Source organism: Sceloporus occidentalis, unplaced genomic scaffold, assembly GCF_023333645.1.
Source record: "Sceloporus occidentalis isolate IW3139 unplaced genomic scaffold, rSceOcc1.0.p SCAF_2, whole genome shotgun sequence".
Lineage (NCBI taxonomy): Eukaryota > Metazoa > Chordata > Lepidosauria > Squamata > Phrynosomatidae > Sceloporus > Sceloporus occidentalis.
In genome coordinates this window covers 238,971,989-238,997,680 of record NW_028316982.1, presented here as the reverse complement: position 1 = coordinate 238,997,680, position 25,692 = coordinate 238,971,989, and the positions used below count along the sequence as shown (strand labels likewise).

The 25,692-nt window shown below is 43.9% G+C and overlaps 1 protein-coding gene across 2 annotated transcripts in view; it reads left to right on the top strand.

The window, feature by feature from the left end:
* Nucleotides 1-25,692, top strand: part of IGSF11 (immunoglobulin superfamily member 11) — a 282,934-nt gene that overhangs the window by 232,567 nt on the left and 24,675 nt on the right. The window contains exon 1 of one of the 2 annotated variants that reach the window (XM_089512483.1): nt 23,455-23,498. The exons of the other annotated variant lie outside the window; for it this stretch is intronic. The gene's annotated coding sequence lies outside the window, so the exon portion shown is untranslated. Of the gene's footprint in view, nt 1-23,454; nt 23,499-25,692 lie in introns of those variants that run through there. 2 annotated transcript variants of the gene reach the window in all.

Here is a 25,692-nt window from a genome sequence, read left to right as displayed (position 1 = left end):
AGAGTTCTGGGTTAATAGTAACAGTCTGTAAAATATACAAGATATATCCATGGGGTGCTGTTGATAATTGGGTTGACTCCTGCCTGTTAACATCCTAATTTCTTTTTGACTCTGATCAGTGGACCTTGAGGTTCTAAAGAAAAACTAAGTAGACCTCATGCTAAGGACTGTTCTGGGAGTTAGCAATTTAAAAAATAATGTTTCCAAATACTAGTTCCTAACTACAGTTATTAAGGAGAAAGTTCCAGGAAAACCTAATCTGTTATGTGTCTCCTAATCATTCTTTGCCATAGTAAATGTTTATGAATCAATGTGCTTAAAGTACATACAGAAAACATCAAGGCTGATGCTCACTTAGCATTCTCTTTAGCTGGTTTTATATACTTGTGGTACCAACTAGCTTCAGCTTAGTGCTCTTTTCTCTTTTTATTGATGGAAGAAACCGGGCCTCTTCCCAACAAGTACACATGTTGCCTTATTTTCATGCCTCTATTGTACTGCAGCTCTCAGCTGATTCATTGCATCTTTCTTTGGCTCAGAATTCAGAGCACCTTCTTTTAGCTTTATCAGGGTCTTGGCAGGGTTGTATTACTTGGTTTGTGCTCCCCCCCCCAATGTAGCAGGCAAGGAATTAGGGCTTGCTGAATTCTGTGCCATAGTTTCCATTTAACTGGGATGTATTTGAATGAGAAAGAATAGCATTTTCCCACACCTCTCCACTACAAATGAGGATGTACTGATTAGTTTGTGCATGCTTAGGCTGTTAGTAAAAGGAAGAATAATCTCCTTTTGTCATTCTGATTGCCCTAGAGGCCATAAAGCCTTACTGTATTTCTCTTCTCCTTAACTACATGACAATTGAAATAAGATGTTCCTCAGAAATATCACTGAGAGAAGCTTGCCAGCAGCCTTTTCTTTATCAAACTGAAATGCCAAGGGAATGAAAGAATCCACTTCAATTTCCTTTTTACTTCTATAGTGTTTTTCTGTATTTAGTTTTGTTTATTTCCTAACTCCTCAGGCCAGGGACAGGGCTGGGCAAGGCAGGGCAGGGCAGTTATAATCCATATTATGCAGTTGCAACCTGAATGCTTGCCAGGAAGCAAGCCTTTCTTTGAGACAAAATTCCTTCTGAGGACCTGCTTGTAATACCAGAGATCTTATCAGCCATATCAGATGTGGAGATTCCCCCCCCCCCCCGGCTATTTTAGAAAAACCTAAAATGGGAGTGTATCTCTAAATATTCTAAGAAAATCTTTACCCGTATATATTGTGAATCTCTTAAGTAAAGAGATTCTACCTGAACATTAGGAAGAATTTCTTCACTGTATGAGCTGTATGACAGTGGAATAGATTGCCTTCCATGGTGATGAACTCTCCTTTGGCTGTCTGTAAAGAGTGGTTTCAGGAGTGCTTTAGGCCCCATTCCCACTGGCAGATTTGCCCTGGAAGGAACTGGGCAGATTCGGGGGGGGGGGAGGGGGGCTCCCAAATCTCTCCGTAAACAAGTGCCCACTACAAATCAGGGGCATTTTAACCCGAATGCCCTCTTTTGGGAAATCGGGTTTAACATGAAGGTGCCTGGCTGTCAATCAAATTTAGTTTCGCGATGGTTATAGGTGACGTTTGCAGCACTCATTGGGGCATCGGAAGTTTGCTTCCCTCTTCCTTTTTTTTAAAGATCAAGGCGCCAAAATGCGCAGATTCTTTCAAATGAAAAAATTCCTCTGTGTGTGTGTGTGTGTTTGTGTGTGTGTGTGTGTGTTGTGGGCATTTGGGTCAGTGCAGGTTATGATCTTCCCTTGGCCCCATTTTCAACCCCCAAATGCAAGCTAATGCCATCTCTGCATCCTGTATCCCCCCTCCTTGCCACCCCAGAATGCCTCATACACATGCAATAATAATAATAATAATAATAATAATAATAATAATAAAAACTTCCTCACCTCGGAATGCCAGAAAAAGATGCCATGCCATGCACTCTTTAGGCTACCCCTGAATTCCTTAGAGACAGTAGCAAAAGCATTCTGTGTGTACCACTTTGCCAGATTGGAAAAAGAAACATTGTAATATTCGAATTGTAGCATTCATTCGCAAAGGAAAAAAAGTTTTTTGCAAAGTACTCTTTGCAACATTTTCCCTTTGCTGGAAGCCAGGATATGAAAGGGAAAGTGAACAAGCAGCTAGCCACCTTCTATCTATCTATATATCTTCCTGAAGCAAAAAAACATGCACATTTTTTGCCAAAAATAATTTTAAAAAATAAAAGGGGGGTGCCTGATGCGAGCTCCGTTCATGCCCTGCTTCTGACCTGAACTGAACTGACCCTTTTCCTCCTGCTTACATTCTCTTCAGAAGAGGTTTGCCATTGCCTTCCACTGAGGCTGAGAGAGAGTTCCAACTAAAGTAGACGCATGGAATCAATTGGAAATAAAAGGGAAATGCAGCACAGGCATTCTGACTGTAGCATCCGCAAATAATAATAATAATGGCTCTTAAGTTCCAGGAACAAGAGGAAATGAAAGGGAAATGTAACACAGGCATTCTGGTTGTAGCATCCGCATATAACACAAATAATAATAATAATAATAATAATAATGGCTCTTAAGTTCCAGGAACAAGAGGAAATGAAAGGGAAATGTAACATAGGCATTCTGGTTGTAGCATCCGCATATAACACAAATAATAATAATAATAATGGCTCTTAAGTTCCAGGAGCAAGAGGAAATGAAAGTAGCACAAGCAAGCACACACACATTCTATGTCACCCAAAAAATCATGCACGTAGATTGTCAAAAATCAAAAGAGAGAGGAGCTTCTTCCTCAGTCTGATTTCCCTACATCCCTCTTCCAGCTTGGCCCCGCAGACCAATCTTGGCAATCCTCCTCCTTCCTTCCAATGCTCCCCTCCCTCTGATCTGCCCTGGCTCCTTCATCCTCCTCCTCCTGTTCCGTTATAGAATGCCTTCCATGGCTCCCTTCTTGCCCTGGCTCCCTCCTCCTCCTCCGTCACTTTCTCCAGTCCCCCCCGCCTTCCCTCTGACAGCCCTTTGCAACCCCTGTCAGTCACCCTAATTTCCCCTTTTAGCCTCCTGTCACCCTGCCTCCTGTCAGATTCCCCTTTTTGCATCCAGGCTCTTTCCTCCTCCTCCTCCTCCTTCTCCGATGAAGGAGAGGGAATGCTCTGCCCTCTGCCCACCCTCTGACCTAAATCTCTCCCTGAACTTGACCCGGTCATGATTGGGGGCAAGTTCATATTCAACAGAACCCGGGTTTTTTCAAAAGGAACAGCTTTTAACCCAATTCTGAATGACCTGGGCTAAGGGGCATTTGCCGCAGAACTCTTGTGCATGCCTTGAAATAGATTGTGACAGATTCGGAGTGAATATGACCTTCACATGGAAGAATTGATTCCTGATTCAGATTAAGGTGTAGTCTGAATGGGTCCCTAGTTGTGTATTCCTGCATGGTAGGGGGCTGGACTAGATCACACTTGCAGTCCCTTCCATCTCTGTGATTTTACATGTAAAATGTCTCTGGCTTTTTACTTCATTTACAGTTTATTCATGACAACGAAATACAGGTTATAGTCATCAAATTACAAAAATAATTAAAACTCTTTAAACCTTCCACAGTCAATTAGCTTTATACCATATATAGCAATATTTTTACTTCATAGGTTTGGTTGCATTCACACAGTACTGTGGAGAACTTGAAATGGTGCAACATACTTTTCCCTTAAGGAACATCCTGTTGCAGGGGATAGCCAGTGAATCTGCTTCCATGGAATAGTGAAACCATTCATGCTTTTACTTCTGCTCCTTCCATAGCTCTGCTGAGCTGAACAGGAGTTGAGTGTTTGCCTTAGGATCGGAGGTGACTTGAAGACACACAACTTCAGTGTTTCAACCGTAAAGAAATTGTAATAGTTGTGGAGAAGTAAAATCAAGTGTGAGTTTGTGATCCTTATAGTGGCAGATCCAGCAGCCACATTGCCTGTGTTTCTTCTTCGTGGTCTCTGCGAATCATACAAATGGGTTTCACTGCGCCTGCGCAGTGCTGTTCGGAACCTACTGGAATCACTGGGCAGAGTTTACTCTGCAACATATTGAAACTTTTTGGCGGTAACTCCGCCCACCCGTTATAAGGCCCCTGCCTTCCCGCTCTTTTCCCCAGTTCCTTTTTTCCGCCGCGCTAGCTGCTTCAGAGGAACCTTCGCTTGCTTTGCTTGCTTTGAATCACTTTCATTTTTGACCTCGGACTGTATCTTGACCATTCTTTGTCTCCCGCCCCTGGTAACTTCGGACTTTGAAATGCCTGCGGCTTTCAAGAAGTGCGACATTTGCAAGGGCAAGATGCCCGTTCAGGACCCGCACTCCACCTGCCTGCTTTGCCTTGGCCCAAGCCACGACCCCAAGGCCTGCGCACTCTGCAGATCCCTCTCTTCCCAGGCCCGGAAAAACCGTGAGTCCCGGCTTACTTCGGCGATTGCCCTAGGGAAATTGCAAGAAAGGGGTCCGCGGTCTTCTTCTGTCCCGCCTCTGCCGCCCCCCGCTTCATCTTCTCGGGCAAGTGTCTCCAGCGTGGGATCGGGGAGAGCCGCCGTCCCCAGCGTGGTGTGTGTCCCGGCCGGGACTCCTTCCACCACCTCCGATGTGGCCCGTGGCTCCAAACCGCCCAGTGCCACCGACAAACACTCCAAGCGCCCCCATAAGCCATCGGGGACTGAGGGTACCGAACGGGCCTCCAAGCCAAAGGAGGGATCGGAGGGCCCCCGTTCCAAGGAGGCTCCCAAACCGGAGGTCCATCTCGCCTCGCCTTCGTCCTCCAAGGCATCCAAGGGACCACGGCATGCGATGCCTAGCGAGCATACCGAACCGGTGCAAGGAACAAGGTCCCCGAGGCCTTCGTCATCGACACCGGCTGCTGTCCTCCTGGACCTCCCGGACAACCCGTTCTTCCCATCGGAGGAGACTCCCAAGCCTGGGAAGAAGAGGCACCATGACAAGGCTGACCGTGATCCGGCCCCTAAAAAGGCCAAGCCCTCCAAGGATCGGCCCACCACCGACCCGCCGAGGGCAAAGGACAAGGAGCGCTCCCACTCCAGACAGGCCCGCGCCTCCGCCTTGCCAGCTCCATACCAGGAGCCGACGCCGGTAGACCAGGGGACCCCGGTTACATCCCTGCCTCCCCCGGCCTTGGACTTCATCCACGGGACGGATGACGCCCCTCGCTCTCCTGATCATCGGTCTCCTTCCCATCCGGCGACCGATGATGAAGGTCACTTGGCCCACATACAGGGGATCCCGGACCTCTTCTACGACGTGCAGTCGCGCCGCTACTACATGTCGGTGCCGGAGGACAGAGCCCTGAGGGAGTTCACCAGGCTGAACCCCCACCCCGTAGACCGAGCCGACCCGGCCAGATCGGTTCCCACCGTGTCGGTCTACGAGAGGTCATCATCGCTGTCCCGTAGACACGAGAGGTCGCCGTCTCCACTCTGTACTCGTGAGAGGTCGCCGTCCTCAACCCGCAGACGCTCCCGATCGTCAGTGGACTTCGCCCGCCCGAGATCCCAGGTCAGGGTGACGGACCCTCTCTCCTCCGACCTGGATTCTGAGGACGAACCGCTGCCACCTTTGGAGGCACCCTCGGACGAGGATGTCCTCTCGGGTTCGGCCTCCCCTCAGAGGATGCACAACCCAGGGCCGTCTTCGCCGTCGGACGATGTCAGGGCCTTCACAGAGCACGTGGTCAGGATGTCACGGGCCCTCGACATCGAGCTCGCAGCCGCGGGGGACGACGCGGAGGACCCGGTAGAGCGTAGGGTGCATGGACGGGTCCCCACTCCGCCATGCCTTCCTCTCCTTCCCTCTCTCCAGACCATCGTCAAAAGGTCCTGGGATGCTCCGGCCGCCCTATCGGCACCCTCCCGCAAGGTCCAATCCCTCTATAGGGTCGCCCCGGCGAGTTGCTCCTGGTTGGCAGAACACCCCAGACCAAACTCGGCCATTGTGGAGGGAGCCCAGCACAGCTTCGTTCCGAAGCAGGCTACTTCCCCTGTCGACAAAGAGGCAAAGAAAATCGATGGACTGGCAAAAAAGGCTTATTCGGTTTCGGCTCTTGGGGTCAAGGCCGCCAACTACACCGCCTGCATGGGGGCCTACATCCAAACCCTCATGGAACGGATCTCTCCCATGGTTCCGGACGTCCCAGATGACATCCAGAGGCAGCTGGTGGAGATCAGAGACGAGGCGCACTCCATCGGAAGCTGGCTAATCACCACTTCCAGGAACATGGCAGACTGCTCCGGGAGGTCCATGTCAGCTGCCATGGCTCTTCGGCGCCACGCGTGGCTCAGGGCCTCCGACCTCAACCCGACGGTTAGAGCGGCCATTGAGGACATGCCGCTCGACGGGACCGGCCTCTTCCACGCCGAGACCGACGACCGCCTGAACCGCAAGTTCAGGATGAAGGCGGCGGCGAAGAAGCACGGCATGTCCTCAGTACCGGCTTCTCCGTTCCGGAAGCGACAGCGCCCGTGGCAGCCGCAAGGTCAGTCACAAGGGACCTTCTCCCGGGACCGACAGCCCCAGCACCAAGGCTCTCAGAGACAGCGCTTCCCTTCGCAGTCTTCCTCCTCCTCTGGCCGTCGCACCTTCCCGCCTCGGTACCGCAAGTCCCACCGGCAGGATACCGACCAGGGGAAGAAGAGAGCCTGAAGGGACGCAGCGCGCTTCATCTCCCCTTCACCCCTCTTCTTTTTGGACATCTTGAGGCCCTATGTTAACGCCTGGGCTTCTATAACATCGGACTCGTGGGTTCTTAACATCGTCCGTAGGGGTTATGCCCTCGAGTTCCAAGAGCTCCCTCCAACTGGAGCCTTCATGTCCACTCCCCCCTCGGACACCCTTCTCGACGAAGTGCGCACCTTGCTTTGTAAGGGGGCAATCTCCCCTTTGCCGCCCGACCAACATCCTCGGGCCTTTTTCTCCAGGTACTTCACCGTACCTAAAGCAGATGGGGGCGTTAGGCCCATCCTGGACTTGAGACAAGTGAACTTGTTTTTGAACTACCGTCGCTTCCGAATGGTAACCTTGGCCTCCATTCTGCCTCTCCTCCACCAGGGCCTGTGGTTCGCGACTGTCGACCTGAAGGACGCCTATTTCCACATCGGGATCCGAGAATCCCACCGGAGATTCCTCGCCTTCGCTGTCGGCTCCGACTCGTACCACTACAACGTGCTCCCGTTCGGCTTGGCCACGGCCCCATGAGTCTTCACGAAGTGCATGGCACCGGTGGTGGCATACCTTCATCAGAAGGGCTTCTTGGTTTTTCCCTACCTGGACGACTGGCTGTTTGCAGCCGAATCCCAGGAAGAGCTACACGAGGCAGTCTCATTTGCCTTGCACCTCTTCGATTCCCTCGGGCTGGTGGTCAACAAGGAAAAGTCCCACTTCACGCCGACCAGACAGGTCAAGTTCATCGGGGCCATCCTCGACTCCGACAACTGCCTAGCCTTCCTTCCTCCGGACCGGTTTCAGGCCCTGGCTACATCCCTCAGGCCATGCATCTCACACAGAAGGATAAGAGCCAGAGACGTCCAAGTCGCCCTGGGCCACATGGCATCGACGACATTCGTCACCCCCTGGGCAAGACTGCGTCTTCGTCCTCTCCAATCCTGGTTCCTCTCCGTCTTCTTTCCGTTGGAGGATCCACCTTCAAAGTGGCTCACGGTACCCAGACCTATAGCCGCTTCCCTCAGATGGTGGCTAGACGGCTCCAACGTCTGCACCGGGATGCCTTTCCATCTGCCTCAGACACAGCTGACGCTGACAACCGATGCATCCCTGGAGGGATGGGGCGCCCACCTGCTCGACCTTGTCGTCAAGGACAGGTGGTCCGCACAGGACAAGCTCCTCCACATCAACGCTTTGGAGATGCTCGCAGTGGAGAAGGCTTTGAGGGCATTCGAGTTTGCTGTCTCAGGAAGAGTGGTCCTCCTGAGGACGGACAACACCACCGTGATGTACTACATCAACAAGCAAGGTGGTACCAGGTCCAGGACCCTGCTCGACCTCACGCTCCGCATCTGGAACTGGTGCATCCAAAGACGTGTCCTCCTCCAGGCGATTCACCTTCCCGGAGAGGACAACGAGCTGGCAGACCGCCTCAGCAGATCTCCATCGGTGTGCCACGAGTGGAGGCTCCATCCCGAGACGGTCAGCGACCTCTTCGATCGGTGGGGAACCCCCCGGATCGACCTCTTCGCGACCAGCTGGAACAGCCACTGTCCCCAGTTCTGCTCCAGGAAGCGATTCCACGGATCCCTTGGAGACGCATTCGCTTTCCTTTGGACGGGGGAGCTCCTCTACGCCTTCCCTCCGTTCCCTCTTATCGTCAGGGTGGTGTCCAAAATGACAACGGACCGCTCGCAGGCGATCCTGATCACCCCGTGGTGGCCGAGACAACCATGGTTCGCATCCCTTCTCCACCTCTCCGGGAGATGCTTCCTCCGTCTCGACCCGCGTCCGGACCTGCTGTCGATCCAGGACGGACGAATTCTCCACCCGGACATCGAGAGCCTGCCGCTGGTGGCCTGGAAGATCCGGCCCTGACCGCCTTGCCAGAATCGGTTAGGACGGTGATCCTGGCTGCCAGAAAACCTTCCACCCAGCGTTCTTATGCCCTGAAATGGAGGAGATTTTGCCTCTTCCTGGACCGGAAGGGCTTGTCTCCTGCACAGGTTTCCACTCCAGTGGTGCTGGAATTTTTGATGGCACTTTTGGAGGAAGGGCTGTCCTTCACATCCATCAAAGGCTACCTTTCTGCCATTTGTGCTAAATATCAGTTCGGGGGGAGGGTGTCTTTCTTTAAGGATCCCTTGGTAAAGGGCTTTCTGAAGGGTTGTGCCAACCTATATCCTCCTGTGTCGGTACCAACTCCGGCTTGGAGTTTGGAGTCGGTACTGTCCGCTCTCCAATCCAAGCCCTTTGAACCCATGGCCACAGCGGACTTGAGACTGTTGACTTGGAAAACAGCTTTCCTTGTGGCCATCACCTCTGCCCGTCGTGCGGGCGAACTCTGTGCCTTACGGAGGGACCAACCATTCCTGAGGTTCCACAAGGACAAGGTGGTCCTCCGTATGGACATCACCTTCTTGCCGAAGGTGGTGTCTGCTTTCCACATGTGCCAGGACATTGTGTTGCCCACTCTAGCATCCGATCCGACGTCGGATGAGGAGCGACGCCTGCACTCCCTTGATGTCAGGAGGGCGCTGGCGTTTTACCTGGACAGAACTGCTGCCTCCAGCCGGTCCGAGAGACTCTTTCAATGCTACTCGGAACCGAAGAAGGGGTTGCCCGTGTCTACGCAGAGGTTCTCCAAATGGGTGGCTAGTACCATCCACCTCTGCTATGAACTGCTGGGCAAACCTCTCCCTGGCAGGGTTCGGTCACATTCCACAAGAGCTGTGGCGGCATCCTCAGCATTCCTGTCTGGGATTCCTTTGGAGGATGTCTGTAAGGCTGCTGTCTGGTCCCAACCCCTCACCTTTATTAAGCATTACAGGTTGGACACCAGGGCCATCCGAGACGCAGCTTTCGGGAGGGCTGTGTTGGTCTCAGGGTTGCATTGATTGCACTACTGATATATTTGTGTTATACAGTTTACACTGTTTATACTGTTGAATGTTGATTTGCACAAGTCCTATGGGATCGGTCTTGCATGACCTCTGTTCCCTTCTCAGGTTTAGCAAAGTTATTTGCTATTTTATCTGTGCATGAACAAAAGACTGACTCTTTATGGTTCAGGGTCTTTATTTGTAATAAATATACCTTTGGTTTACCATAGCTTTGGTCTCAGGACACTCCCTCTGCCGCATACCTTAGCTTGTCAGTCTAAACCCATTTGTATGATTCGCAGAGACCACGAAGAAGAAGGACAGGTTGCTTACCTGTAACAGTATTTCTTCGAGTGGTCATCTGCGAATACATACAAATCCCACCCGTCCGTCCCCTCAGTGTCCTGCTCTCATTGGCTCTCTTCCTTCGCCTGCTTGGCGGAAAAATTGCGGAACTGGGGAAAAGAGCGGGAAGGCAGGGGCCTTATAACGGGTGGGCGGAGTTACCGCCAAAAAGTTTCAATATGTTGCAGAGTAAACTCTGCCCAGTGATTCCAGTAGGTTCCGAACAGCACTGCGCAGGCGCAGTGAAACCCATTTGTATGTATTCGCAGATGACCACTCGAAGAAATACTGTTACAGGTAAGCAACCTGTCCATCTCCCTAGTAGCATGCTAGTTAACCCCCTCCCCCCTGAGTATTTGGCATGGTGAGTTCGAGTAGACTTTGCTCTGAAAATCCAAGAAGATAAGGCAGACGTTGAAAATCTGAGTAAGATGATTGATGATTCTTCTGCAGAGCAGATGTTTTGGAAATCTAACTACACAGAGGCTGCAAATCTGTCACATGAATGGTGGGTACTGCTGCTGTTTCCAGTACTTTAGCTTGAAGATTACTGATTACTGATAGAGTTAAACCAAACACAATTCTAAACAGTGCGAAAGAAATACATATTTAGATAAAAATGTTTCAAGGAGAATTCAGTTTTGCACTAATCACTTCTTTAATGTTTTGAGTCAGATGTACTTGAAATCTACCACACAGCTGGCATTTATATCTCTTTCTTATGTGTGAAAGGGATTTTTTGTTTTTTGTTGAAGATGTAACACAAGTCAGGGCTAGGCTCATAGCCCTCCCCCTTAATATTTAGCTTTTCAGTCATTAAAAAAATATTTTGAAGCATTGACTTTTGTAGTTGCCATTTTACTTTGTTAATATATTTTCACAAATAAAACATGAACAAAACACTTTAATCCTTAAATATATGACAGGTATAAATAGAAGATTTAACTCTTATTCTTTTGTATGACTTATTAAGGAAAGTACATATTTAGAAATGAAGACTTAAGGGTGTTTAAAATATTTTTCAGAGGGTCAACTCCTATGTTGAAAGACCTTGAAAATGTCAGTCTGTGTCCCACTCTTTAGGTGGTTGAAAGTGGAGGGGTAGGAATGGGCCTGGGCAGATTGTGCTGTTTTTGTGGAGCAGCACTGAAATCTTGTGAAAAGGTATATATTAGGTGATGTGCATGAGGGGGGGGGGGGATAAAATAACAGAAAAGGACAAATGAGACATGATGAAATGAGGCAAGAAATGAAGCCTGAGCAAACTAGGTAATCCAGAAGGAGGGGAGATATCCAAGGGCATGTGGAGGACCAGAAGTAAAGAAAGCAAAGAAAGCCATGTTTGAAAACTAGTTATTTGATATTAGTTTTAGGCAGAGCCTAAGCAAGAAGTTGTATCATATATAATGCTGGTTTATTCTGCATAGGTTTCTAGTATATAAGTATACAGAGTTGCATTTATTTTGAGGTGTCAGGTCTCTTCCTTACAGTAAGTGCTGTTCAACAGTGGAACACACTCCCTTGGAATGTGGTGGAGTCTCCTTCCTTAGAGGCCTTTAAACAGAGGCTGGATGGCCATCTGTCGGGGATGCTTCGATTGGGAGTTCCTGCATGGCAGGGATTGGACTGGATGGCCCTTGTGGTCTCTTCCAACTCTATGATTCTATGATTCAATGCCCATGCAAGACATGAAAATTTTATGAATTGTAGTCAAAACATTTCCAAGCTCTGATAGAGGTACTGAAAACAAAACAAAACAAAAAAGATTCCACACAACATAGCTACTCAGTTCTGTTCTGGGCTAAAAAATGCAAGCTACAGGAAAATAGATCCACGTCAACATTAGGAGGAACTTCCTGACAGTAAGGGCTGTTGGACAGTGGAACAAACTCCCTCAGAGTGTAGTGGAGTTTCCTTCTTTCGAGGTTTTTAAGCATAGGCTGGATGGCCATCTGTCGGGGATGCTTTGATTGTGAGTTGTTCTTTTCCATTATTATTATTATCACTATTATTGTTATTATTATTATTACATAATACCTTACTGAATTCAGAGGTTTCTGCATAAATTTGACATAAAGAAATTGAGATGCCAAAGGTCGGGAGGATGGCAAATGTGAGACTATTAGATTTATCTAGTCCTTTCAATCCCTTTGAATTCAATGAACAATACTTCTGACTTGGTGTGCATAGGCTTGCTCTGTGAATGTATGATAGTTAGCTCCATAGAATTCCAGACCAGATGGACTGTTAGGGATTTGCAAGTATGCAGTCCAAGACAGGTAAGCCCCTTCAGACCTAAATATTCTTGTCTGGTTCTATTAATTGGTTGGGAAAACCTAAGGCATCTCTATCCAGATAAAGCAGTATACATCAAGAGTTTTGATGTCAAAGGCATGATTAGGATTGTGATATAGCTTAGAGAAGTAGACTGTGACATCACAGTTCTACAGCTGAGCTGCAAAGCCCTCTGCTGTAACATTCCAAAGTCTGTTGTCCTGTTGCTCTATAAAATTGAAAGCAAGATCAAATGCAGTTCAGTTTATTTAATATTTATTTTTATGCTTTATTGTACAAGTACAAAGCTGGCTCTTCAGCTTAGTAACAGAGATGAGCAATGCCTGCTATAGTCGGACATGACTTGACAACCTTGTCAACAAGGAATACATTTACCTTTTTACAAGTCGTACCTCTTATCCACAGAGTCTTTATCCACAGACTCAACAATCCATGCCTTGAAAATATTTTTAAATATATCATGAGTTCCAAAAATCAAACCTTGATTTTGCCATTTTATATAAGAGATACCATTTTATTATGTGATTGTATTTATTAGGACTTTAGCACCCACAGATATTGTTATCCACAGGGGGTCCTGTAACGAAACCCCAATGAATATCAAGAGCCTACTGTATAATAAAAAATGTGAACTATCAAGAGCCTACTGTATAATAAAAAATGTGAAATACAACATGACATAAAAATGTTCTTTATTAAATTTCATTAACATGTCATGGTTAAGAGGGAAGACAATAGTGGGGCAAGGGAATAGCATAATTGAGTTGTATATTTTGCAGTTTTTGCCATAGGAAAGGGAGAAAGTGGACCTCATTTGTCTGACCATATCCCCAAACCCTGAACATTGTTTCTAACAATGTGTGAAAATGCACTAAAAGACCACCAGTAGAGGCAGTTTTCTTGAGCATCCCCCTCCGTGTCAGGGATGATGGGAGTTGTTGCACTTCACCTCAGGCTGTAACTCACCACCAAGTTAATGAAGCTGAGCTGACCAGTTTTGGCCAGTGGTTATTGCTTTCTTCCAAAGCAGCAGAGTTTCTGAGAATAAGCTGAAGACCCTGACAAACCTCTTCAGGCTTTCTCACTCTTCTTCCTCGGATGTCTCCAACACCATCAGGATTTGCTGGCTCTTGTTTCTTCACTCAAGACACCAAACAACTTAGTAGTCTTAAACAAAAGTACTACTTTATTCTACTATACACTATATACAGTTACAATTCTTGCTCTCACAATATGCCCAACTATTCTACCACAACATCCCACACCACATTAACAAAACTGGCAATTATTATAGCTATTGTTAGCTGCCACCCACTGGGTGTGTACATTCACATGATTGGTTGACTTTGTTCACCCCAGACTCAAGTCCAACCCATAAATATGATCTGATTATCTTGTCCATGAAACAAGTCGCAGGTGTTGCCAATATACATTCCAAAATTTGTCCTTGGCTCCCAAGACTTCCAAATTAGATCACCTTTTACACCTGTGTGATTTCTCTATCTATACATGCTTAGTCATTCTGCTTCTCACATACATATTTTATTTCTATAACTGCATGTCCCATGTTGCATTTCTTGACACTCCGTCCATGCTTCAGACCACCAGTAAACTGGATTGAATGAAGTAAAACCCAAAATGTGTCATCCTGTTGCTTCTGGGAATGTTTTTGGCTGAAATTGCACCACTGTGGCGCAGTGAAGGGCCAAAACGTGACCCTATCCCCATCCAACTTTTTGAGCATTTATGAAATAAATAGTGCAATATGCCTGGTTTAAAACATGTGTAATTTGAAGAGAGAAATAATTTGTTCAAATATCTGAATGCTTTATTATTATGCATCTGTGTCGAAGCAATATAGCTTGAGTTTTGTTTTTGTTTTTTTATACAGCATAAAGGGAGCTGAGAGCATTGCCACCTGAGGTCCCTTGTAGAGTCCCTGAGGAGAGGATGTTGACATTTGAAGTGTGATAATTCGGAAAGTAGATTGTTTGTGGGCTAAGAAAGGAGCTTGTATGTTTGTTCAAATTATGGCCATAAGAACAAAGGTGAATAGCACTAAGGGTAGGGGCTAACTGTTGCATAATTTCAATTATTTTGAATGATGATTGTGATATCACACCCTAGGAATATAAATGCCTCACACCGCACACAGTAGATCACACTTACAAACTCTGCATTAAACATTCTGTAAGTATGTCCTAGTTCGTTATTTACAGTTACAAAAATAGAGGTAACAACCCCTCTTTATGGCAAACACGTGTTAACAGAGTACAGAGCATCGTTAACAGTGTTAGAGATAATTATTCTGCATAAAGTAATCTCAGATATTAATTATATAGATGTGAGGTCTGGAGGGGAGATATAATTCAGGGGTAGCCATATTGACCATGCATCCCAAAGCATAAAATACATTATGCAAGCTTTTGAAGCTTCACTGGCTTTTATCATCAGGCAAAGATGTTAAAAATCATAAAGGAGAAAAATGGTGATTATGTTAGTCACAAGCCTAAAATCTGTCTGGGATGTTGTCAGTTAAGATAGTATTGAAGGATTTCAGTGCAAGAAGATGCCACTCCTCTTATTGGTCATGTGAAGACAAGAGACAAAGAGCAATAAAAGACCAGTAATAAAATTTCATTACAAACATAAAAATATCATTACAAACAGAAAAGTAACTTCCCTTGAGATCCAGATGTTCTTATCCTGTGTGAAGCTAACTGATCCTTTCAAAAACATTAAATTTCTCAAACAGTCTACTGTTACATATGGAAAATCTTTACGTGTTGTACAGGTAAAACTTGTCAAATTACCAAATTTATGCTTTGGAATTGTCCCAAAAATGGTATCACTGCTTGTGGATTTGGTAGTTTCATATATGTGAATGCAGAACTTAGATTTTTCAATCTGTATTGAGATACTGTATACTACAGTATCTCAGAGGACTCCTGTGTAAGGCAGTCTGGAGAAAATTAATATCTGTATGTGATGCAAAGTGGTATCCTGGGATCAGTAAACAAACAGGGCTGCAATTTTTTGTCAAGGATGTGATTAATTAAATTAATTTTTAATCACAAATTAAAACTGGTTCCATGTTAATCAGTAGAGATGACCATAATCATAACTTTTTGCACCTCTGTGGATTAGATTGGTGTGTTTATGTTCACCTCCTTGGAATCAGAGATGGACATTTGGTTTTGTCCCAGTCTTAATTTTTTCTCATTTCTGCATTGCTTGGCAAATGTTCTTTTTTTTTTTTCAGAATATTCACATGAAAATTTGTATGCATTTTAGTGTGCATTTTTCATAATGGACGTGACCAATTCCTACAAGCAGTTCCCCCAATACAATACATTTTTCTTGGTTATTTTTGTGAATATAGGCATTTATTTAATGAATAACTGATTTTCTTCTCTGGCTTGTTTGGCAAGGGCAAATTAAGTAAGGTTTGTATTAAAAGGCAAGTCAAATGATTTTTCTTTCGATTTCTGTGAGGACTATTCTTAGTATTTCTATACACTGCAAGTTTGTAGACTCATCAGGGGCACTCCAGCAAAAGTTAAGATCCCATATATTTGGTATGCTGTCTCTCACAGGAGGCATTACACAGTGCGCTGAAATGCTTTCTTTCTGTCACCCATCTGTGCTGCTGTCATTTTGATCATCACACACACACAGAGTGAACGGGTTTGTATGATTGCAGCCTATCTTGTATTGGTTCAGCCACTCCCTGGGGACTATGTTTCCATATGCCCCTTGGGGTCTACTCGCCCCCTCTTAATCTATTATTGATCATGTTTGCCCCATGAGAAGTTTTCTTTATTAGGCAGTTTATCACCACGTTACCTTTTTAAGGGGAGAGAAGGGAAATTTACGCTTCTGCCCATAAATCATTTACAAAGCTGCTAGGCCATTAATGTATTTTTTATGGCTCGGCAAACAGAAAATAGGAACAAGCCCCTCCGCAGAGCCTCCCTGACCTGTTTCAATTCCCTTGCTTTTACCTTGGACCCCTGATTCTGGGAGGGAGTGGATGTCTCCTTCTGCAGAGATAACCAGCAGCTCTCCCCCTCTCCTTGGAGGGTCTGCAATGCTGCGTCAGCAAGGGAATGCACATTGCTGCTGCTCCTGCTGCCACCACTGCAGTTGGCACTGATCCGCAGCACAGTGCATCTTTGCTGACGTGGCTCTGGCGAATGACTCTGAAAAGGGGAATTGGGAGTGAGGAGGAACACTGGGAAACAGCAGCAGAAGTAGAGGCATTACTTTTGCCTGCAGATTCCTGAGAGGAACTTTAATTAGATCACTGCCCTTTCTGCTCTGTCTTATGGATTTCAGTTCAGCCTTTGCACACTCTCTCATCTCTCTCTTTCTGTTATATTGAGCAAGTGGGAAACATAGAAGCTGTTTTTGGTGTCCATGTATCCAATATGGGCTGCAGTTAATCAACCTGGATTCAAATCAGAGATTCGGGGACACTGTAATTCACATCACCCACCCACCCCCAGCCACCTTGTCTGTTGGCCACACTGCCTGGGAGAGTCTGAGACCTCTAGTCTAAAAAAAGTAATTTTTCTAAGTAGTGGTTGAAATCTGAACTTGGCATAAACAGTCTGGAAACTATACCCTTTGAGGAGTGAGGCCCTATGCAGACTGGCCTTAAAGGCTGGGTTGGGAGTGGAGTCGGGGTATAGCATCCATATGATGCATGCCCTGGCTCCGCCCCCGGGAGGTGTGACACCAGCCCCTGACTTAGGGAACCTGGTATATTTGTTGTTGTTTTTTTGTTGTTTTTTATTTATATACCGCTATTCCAAAGATCATAGCGGTGAACAGCAAGTAAGCTAATTAGCAAGTAAGCTAATTTGCCCCCAACAGTCTGGGTACTCATTTTAGCGACCTCAGAAGGATGCAAGCCTGAGTCGAGCTTGGGCCCTTTTGCTGGTCTTGAACTCGCAACCTTGTGGTTTTGAATGAATGGCTGCAGTACAGGCATTTAACCACTGCGCCACCAGGGCTCCATTTAGTCTGGAGAACAGAAGGTTAAGAGGTGATATGATAGCACTCTTTAAATATTTGAAGGGATATCATATTGAGGACGGAGCAAGCTTGTTCTCTGCTGCTCCAAAGAATAAGACACAGAACAATGGATGCAAGCTACAGAGAGATTCCACCTCAGCATTAGGAGGAGCTTCCTAACAGTAGGAGCTGTTTGACAGTGGAACACACTCCCTCGGGGTGTAGTGGAGTCTCCTTCTTTGGAAGTTTTTAAACAGAGGCTGGATGTCCATCTGTCAGGAATGCTTTGATTGTGTATTCCTGCATTACAGGCAGTTGGACAGGGTGGCCCTTGTAGTCTCTTCCAATTCTATGATTCTATGTATGTATCATTGGTAAGTCCTTCATACTCAGCCTTAGGTCTCACCTTTGTGGAGTTGTTGCTGTTAGCACTAATGTTTGTATTCCATCTGCAAATGCAAGGAGTTTAGGGGAGCACTGTGTAGTTCACTTGTCAATCCTATGGCAACCTTAGGCTGAAAATTATTTAGCACAGTTTGGTCTTATCTTTACCACAAAGAGGACAGAGCAACATGTTTCATCCCATTCTATATTTTATCCTCACCACAAGCCCACAATTGGGCCAAAAAGATGACCCCTCACTTTAAGCCTGTGAATTTCATAGGCAAACCATGGTTTGAAGAAGGCAACCCTGCTCCTAGTGCATCATTTGAACCACTGCATGGCTCTTAACAAAGAGGGAATGGTCCAAGGCAGCAGCAGCTGGTGGCTTCCTTTTTGGGTTTGTGTGAGATCAAACTATGGACATAAATCTTCACTAATTTTGTTCTCAAAGAAAGTGAGTAATTTTAGAAGTTTTCTTCCTGGCGTAAGAAATGTATTTATTAATTTATTTATTAGGAAAAAAACATGAGAAGTTTTGAAAAGACTATTGACAGTTGGGAATTTAATTGATACAAAATTCATGTGAGGTGTTTTTGGGAAGAAGAAAAAAGCTTTATCTGCACAGGAAACAGCATTTTCTGCACCAGTATTATTTTCTGCACAGAAAATAATATTGCATGTGTAAAAGTGCTCTGTTCTTTGCAGAAAAATATAATGTAATAAAATAAAATAAAAAACACATGTGGATTTACACATAAGTCCCCCACCATGAAGGTTCTTGACAGTAGAGAATTCTCTTCATCAGGGTTTCTTAACACTCAGGAAGACTGTTTTTAAAAATTATTTTCAGTTTCCCCACTCCCTATTCATTTTTACTGTGAACATTTACAGGTGTGGTACAAGGTGGTGAAACCAGTTCCCAAAACAGGTTCAGTACCTTAGGTCCAAATCACACTGCAGAAATAATCCATTTTGAGACATTTTGAGACTGTGAAGAATTTGCTTTTCATCTGCAAACCCCAAAATCCTCAACCAGCATGACTGACTGTGGAAACTGTGGGAGTTGTAGTTTTAAAAGTGCTTTTTTCCCAAGTTCTGACTTCACCCTTATCCCTGACTGCTCACGTTAGTCTGTCCCATTAAATACAATGGCATAGTAAAACTGTGTCCCTTATATAAAACTGCAAAATCAAGGTTTGCTTTTTGGAATTTATAATTTTTTAAAAATATTTTCAAGCTATGGATGGTTGAATAAGTGGATTAAAAATCCATCTGTACAAAGGGGTGACTGTATTCTCAAACAGAAGTTTCCATGCAATCCCCATGCAATTCCTTCTTTACCACTGGTACCATTTGTGTTGGACATTATTTCCCTCCAGATCACTGGATTATTAGTGAGGATTGTTACCTCCACAGTGTGTCCATTGTGCAGAAAAGTTTTTATGTGATGAATCAGCCTTCCACCATACTGGAAAGCATTTTAAGGGGCACTTCATAGCAGGGATGTAATTCTTTGCTACAAGTTACTTTTAGCAAGTATCTTACGGTTGCAAGAAGCTCTATAAAAACACTGTAGTTTTCAAAGATTGCAATTCAGGGAGTATTCTGCCCAAAATTTGGATATGAGTATTTTGCTCAGGAAACAGATTTTTCTTCACAGAAATATTTTCTGCACAAAACATGTTGTTTCATGCGCAGAAAATGTTTTTTCCTGTGCAAAATAACCCTGTGTGAATTTTGCATACAGTAAACTGTGAATATTCTCATCAGACTGAGGTTTGTTTGGTTTTTTAAACTACCACACAAATATATTTCAATATTTTTTCCATCTCTGCTCCACATCAGGTACATAAATAGACTGGTTTGGGGTGGGCTAGGCTCCTAGGCTGTCAACCAGTCAGAACCATCATAAGCTGTCTGCCTCATCTCTGCAGTCTCTGCCATAGAATGAGAAAGATGAGCAGTTCTGGTGGCTCTAGCAGACCTTGTGCACCAAGAGAAAAGGACTTTGTCATCACCACCTTCCTCTTTCCATGGCAGAAAGGGTGCAGAGGTAATGGCGCATCCATGTGTGCATGAGCCAGACATATGGAATAGCAATTTTTTTAATGCTATATTTTTCTGTTGAAAGTTTTCCATACCATATACAGTGTGGTGTGTGTGTGGGGGGGGGGGGGCATACAGTGTGGTGTGTGTGTGTGGGGGGGGGCATGAAGTACTAGTTATTCTTTTGAGGAGACAAGCATTTACAAACCCTAGTACTGAGAGGGCTAGACTAACTAATGAACATGCCTCTAAGCTTGCTTCTTTTTCCAAAAGCTCTTAACTTCTTATTCACTCACAAGTACAAGTAATCAAGAAAAAATGTGATACGTTGTCTGTGCCTGCACTCATATCTTTCAATGAAATAAAACTACCATATATACTCGACTATAAGTCGAGAAATTTATACCCCAAAATTGACCCTAAAATTCTGAATCGACTTATATATAGGTCAGTACACTAGTTTTTTTGTGTGTGTTTGTGTGTGATAGAGGTTCCAAGTCTGATTTGCAAGCCTCCTCTTCCCATGGAAAAAACTCTGCATTTAACTCCACTTGCTCCTCTCCACAGTCTGATCTGCAAGCCTTCTCTTCCCAGGGAAAGAACTCCCCATTTAACTCCACTTTCATCTCTGCCCAGTCCGATCTGCAAGCCTTTTCTTCGTATGGAAGGAAATCCCCATTTAACTTCACTTGCTTCTCCCCCCAGTCTGATTTTCAAGGCTTCTCTTCCCAGGGAAAAAATTCCCCATTGAACACCGCTTGCTTCCCTTTTCAATCTGATATTAAAACCTCTCCTACAGCACCTGGAAATCAGTGTTAGGAGGTCAGGAGAGATCTAGAGAAGGAAAAGGAGGGATGGAAGTGGTATTTCTCCCTTTCCATCCTTCATTATAGTCTCCTAAGTTTTACCCTCAACTTATCCACAGGTCATAACAAAACTCATGATTTTGACCCTGAAACCTTCCCTTGACTTATACATGAGGTTGATTTGTACACGAGTATATACAGTAGTTGTACTGCATTAGGATTTTTTAGGTTAAAGTGGAATTAATAATAATAATAATAATAATAATAATAATAATAATAATATAGTGCACAGAGTGAGTGAATGAAGCTGAAGGTACTACAATTATACCTTAGCAAAAGAAAGTTGAACTGTGCGTACAAGATATATCATGCACAGCTTTCATTAGTTATGTGACCTGAAAGATAGTATTCTTTGGGGTATAGCCATTTTTTATTAAATGTAAAGTAAGTATATGCTATTCACTGAGGCAAGTATGTGCTATTCTCTTTGCAGTAATACAACTATTCCAATAAGTAAGTTGCACATAAAGCACTGAATTTGTAGGAATATAATAAATCAAATGTGGTAAATCAAATGACATTATTTAGAGCACTGGCAAATTATCCCTTTGGGAAAAAAAAGTATCTCTCCCCCCGGAAAACTTGTATTGCTGGTGTTTATTTGTGGATTCGAGTATGTATTAAAGAGGAGCACCAGCTAACATTCCAGGAATGGCTACAGCAGGGGAAGAGGGGGTCCTATTTTCTTTTCTTTTTTCTTTTGGCCTTTAAGGTTGCTGTCTTTACGTTTTGCTTTTAAATCCAAAGATGTTTAAAATGAATACCTACAATTGTAACTTATGAAGGTTTTCAAATATTATATATATATCACACATGTGCATTTGTCAGGAAGGTTTGAGAGATGCAACTGTCTGTCAAGAATATACTTGATGACAAAATAAAAATATATGAAGTAGCCTAAGGGATTTGGGTTTCTCCCCCCCCTCCTTCCAGTATCATGTTAAAGAGGCCTAATTTGCATGATGATGCTACAAATAACTTGAACATAACTGCCAGAGCCCTTTGAAATAAATAGGGTAGTCCTAATTTGTTTCTGGGCTAGTTCTCTTTGGGTAAGGGAATGAATTAATTGGTTGTAAAAGTTGGCCTTGTAAACTGAACTAGAAACTTCAGTTTTAATAGATCCTTGAACATTTGAGAATATTCCCTGCAACTGTTCACTCTGAAAATATTTGTACAATGTGTGTGGGAACGTGGGAGGAGCACTGGAAAATTCTAACCTCAGTACAAACATCAGTGTTGATGATGATGTTGTGCCCCTCTGTATGTGTGGCATATCTAGACCACATGGACAACTGTGACCCTCCAGATAATGTTGGACTGAAAATTCCATGATTTTTCATTGTCTTTCCTAGCTAGAGATGCTCTAAATTCCAGTCTGATATCAGTTGACTTACCCAGTGTAGATGAGACTGTTTGTACTTATTAAGTCTTCTCTCATTAGTTTAATCAGTCAATTTGTGTACAGCTGGCTATCCAAGCCCTTTATTCAGACAGTGACTTAAACCTAAACTGTAGTTGAATTCTCTCCATATGCACAAAAGGTAGGGAAAATATCTACTGCATGTTTAGAAATTGGTTCCTCATCTTCTCTGGCAGCTTTGATTAATGAAAGCATGTAAAGAGTCATTGAATTTTATCAGTGTTGTTACAAAATTTACCAGTGGAGTTGTTATAAAATTCTTGTAAAGCCAAATGGAAATGCATAGACTTCAAGGTCTAACTGTTCAAAACTGAGCAGTCTTTAAAGTTGGCTCAGGCCAGGAGCATCAGGGGAAAAAGCATTAAACTTCCCATAAAGTACCTAATTGTACAATGCTATACCAAGGAGAGGAGATTAATGCATGCCCCAGAGATTGATGGGGATTGATTAGCTTTATGCAACCTAATGTCATTCTATATGTTATTTTTAGTCATATCGGTGTACTTTCATTTATATTTATAGCTTCAGTAATAGTACAAAGAAACTTTGATATCATCCTTTAAAATGCATCTCCAATCCAAGCTGGAGTTGGTGAAATGTTTCAGCCTAGAGACGGAAAGCAGTTACCATATACACTCAACTGTAAATCGACCTCATGTATAAGTTGAAGGCAGGTTTTGGGCCAAAATTATGGATTTTGCCATGACCCATGAATAAGTCGAGGGTAGAACTTGGAGGCTCCTTCAGTATGAATATGTGTATACAGCAAGAGAGACTCTAACTGAGGCTTTCTGCTTCAGCGTTTGTTTCAACTTTGGTTTCAGCCTTCACCCAGACAGTGATAGTCATCGCAGGCAGGAGAGGGACTCTGTTTGTTTGTCTAACAGCAATAAATCACTCAGGACTCTTTCTGCTTGCCTCAAAAGAAAAAGAAACTCTCTTCCCACCGCATAGGTAAATCTTAAAGAGCTGCTATCACATTACCATACTGACCTGTAAATAAGTCGACCTGGGATTTTGGAGTTAATTTTTGGGCATAAATATTTAGACTTATAGACAAGTATATAAGGTAACTTGCAAGGAATGGCTAAATCATGTGACCAGAAAATCCAAATTCTGCATTCTCAGTAAATGAGAGAAGCAGATAGATTGCATAACCTTACTTCATTTGCACACCATACTTTAACAGATATTTGTAAGGGGCATTTCGATTTATTTTTACAGATTTCTTTTTAAGCATGTACTGTAATAATATAATTTAATCATTAACTTTATATTTGACCATTTGTTTTTAATGAAGCATAGGGAACCTGCAGTCTTCAAATGTTAGACTAAAGCTTCTACCATTCTTTGGTACTGAGCATGTTGACTGAGACTGGTGGAAACTGAAAGTCCCACAACATTCTGAGGACCACATGTTCCCTTCTCCTGGAATGAGATGAAAACTCATGGAACATTGCAGGAGGAAGTCAATAAACTATTGCTACAAAAAAAGGGGGTATGTACCCGAGTTTCTTGAATGTTTACTAATAATAATTGTATTATTATTATTATTATTATTATTATTAATTGTATTCATGACTATATCCCAAATTCTTTGAATGCTTACTCAAAGATAACAAACCTGTTTTCCCAGCTCAAAATTGGTTCTTTCCAACTGTTCCACCATGGAGTTAATAGGGTCCATACTGTGTATTTGAATGCTCTGAATATCTAGACCTTCTGGAAATACAAAAGGCTCTTCCAGATTACTGATGGTCTTGCCAAGCCGTAACCAAGCTAATGATAGATTTTTCAGACAGAGCAAATAGTGAGAACCAGGGGCTCATCCCACATGTCAGAACAGCTTCTAAAACCACTTTTATACCATGTGTGCACAATGCTTAATGAAAGGATTTGTCAGCAATATCTGTTTTCATTGTATTCCAACTAACAAAAGTTGCACCCATTAGCACAGAACAGTTGAACCATAGCAACTCTTCCCATGAGTAAGACAAACTCACAGAAACCTAATTTGCAAGTACAACTATTTTAAGCACAGTTAATCTTATCTCTTTAAGCTTTGAATTCTTTCTTTGCTCTGCTAGTGGCATGAAGAGGATGGTAGACACGCTTCTAGTTATCTTTGAAGGCAGCTGCCAAGCCTTCTCCCAGCAACAGTGAAGAAACTCCCTTCTGTTCTTGCAGAGGGGAGCTGCACTTTATCTTATCATTGCTCACAAGGACAACAGCTGTGCTCAAAGCACGGCAGTGCAGGTCAATGGGGCTTTGATAATCAGGCGGTTACACTGTTTTATTTGTGCCAGGCCCAGACATAGGCTATCAGCTACAGGAGAAGGCAGTCAGGTGGAAGCAGCATAGATTTGTGGGTAATGGAGGAGTCTGCCAGTACATTTGTTGGTAGAGCAATAACTAATGCCTAGGAGCCTCTCAAGGCTGAGTGGCTTTGCAAATTAATTATCACATATGGCTGTTTATTTACAGTGCTATGTGGCACGTAAATATGTACAATGAGATGTGAGGATAACTGTGCACCTTATTGTTTGCCATTTTTCTATCCAGTTCTAAATCTTTGTTAGTTAAGGCTAACATTTTTTCAACTGTATTAAATCACTGTGTAATCAAAGAAATAGATCCTTAAGGTCTTGGATTTAGCAAATGTTCCTGTGTGTTTGCAGTTCAAAGAAAAATATTAAGTTGGTTGTTAATCATTTGATGCTTGCCCCAAAATGTTGGTGGAAAAGCTACCCCTTCCCCATCTGAGCACTACTTCAGAGCAGCACTCACAAGTTTTAACTGGACATGTGGGAAATTAAATAGTATTTAAAGAAATCCAGAGTTTCTTTACTCTTTTAATTGCATGTGCCAACAAGATTCCAGCCACAAATAAGGCAAATGAGTATCAAAAAGAGTGTTATCACCATGATAGAGGGAACCACAATATTTGCAGAAGTACAACTTTTAAAAGGAGAGAGAAAAAATGACAGTTGATCCAAAATAGCCCAGTGAGGCCTGAGTCTATGAAGTAGTTACAGAGTATGATGTGACAGCTAGGGAAGAAAAACAACAACAACAACTGATGGAAGACTGGAAAGAGGGAAGTCTGTTTGTCTCAAACCCTGAACAGAAACATTTCATGCAGGAGAGGGTATGTGCTGCAACTTTTTCCCCTCCAGGTCTTAATTTACATTTTATTTATTTTATTTTATTTATTTTTATTGGTTAGATGATCTTGTTGGCACATACCATCAGAATTTGCAATTAAAAGAGTAAAGAAACTCTGGATTTCTTTAAATACTATTTAATTTCCCACATGTCCAGTTAAAACTTGTGTATATATAGAGAAAAATGAATGTTGCACTTCTTCACAAATTTATGTGTCTAAATAAGATACTCTGATGATCCTTTTTGCCTTTGGGGACATGGGTTGAACTCCAGAACTAATGATGTCCTGAAAAAAAATGCTGCTGTGAGGTCACTTAAACTTGATGAAAAGTCTGTATGTTGTGACTCTTCCCCCAGACCCAAATAGTTAAAGACACTACCAGAGCGTCTCTTCTAAAAGAGAAGATATTTGTTAGATTTGGCTGCAAAGCCATCCAGTCCATTTCCCAAAAGGGGGGGGGGGGTATTTCTATTTTCATCTTGGACAAGGGATGAAGTATAGCAGGCATCAGAAAATGGAACAGGTT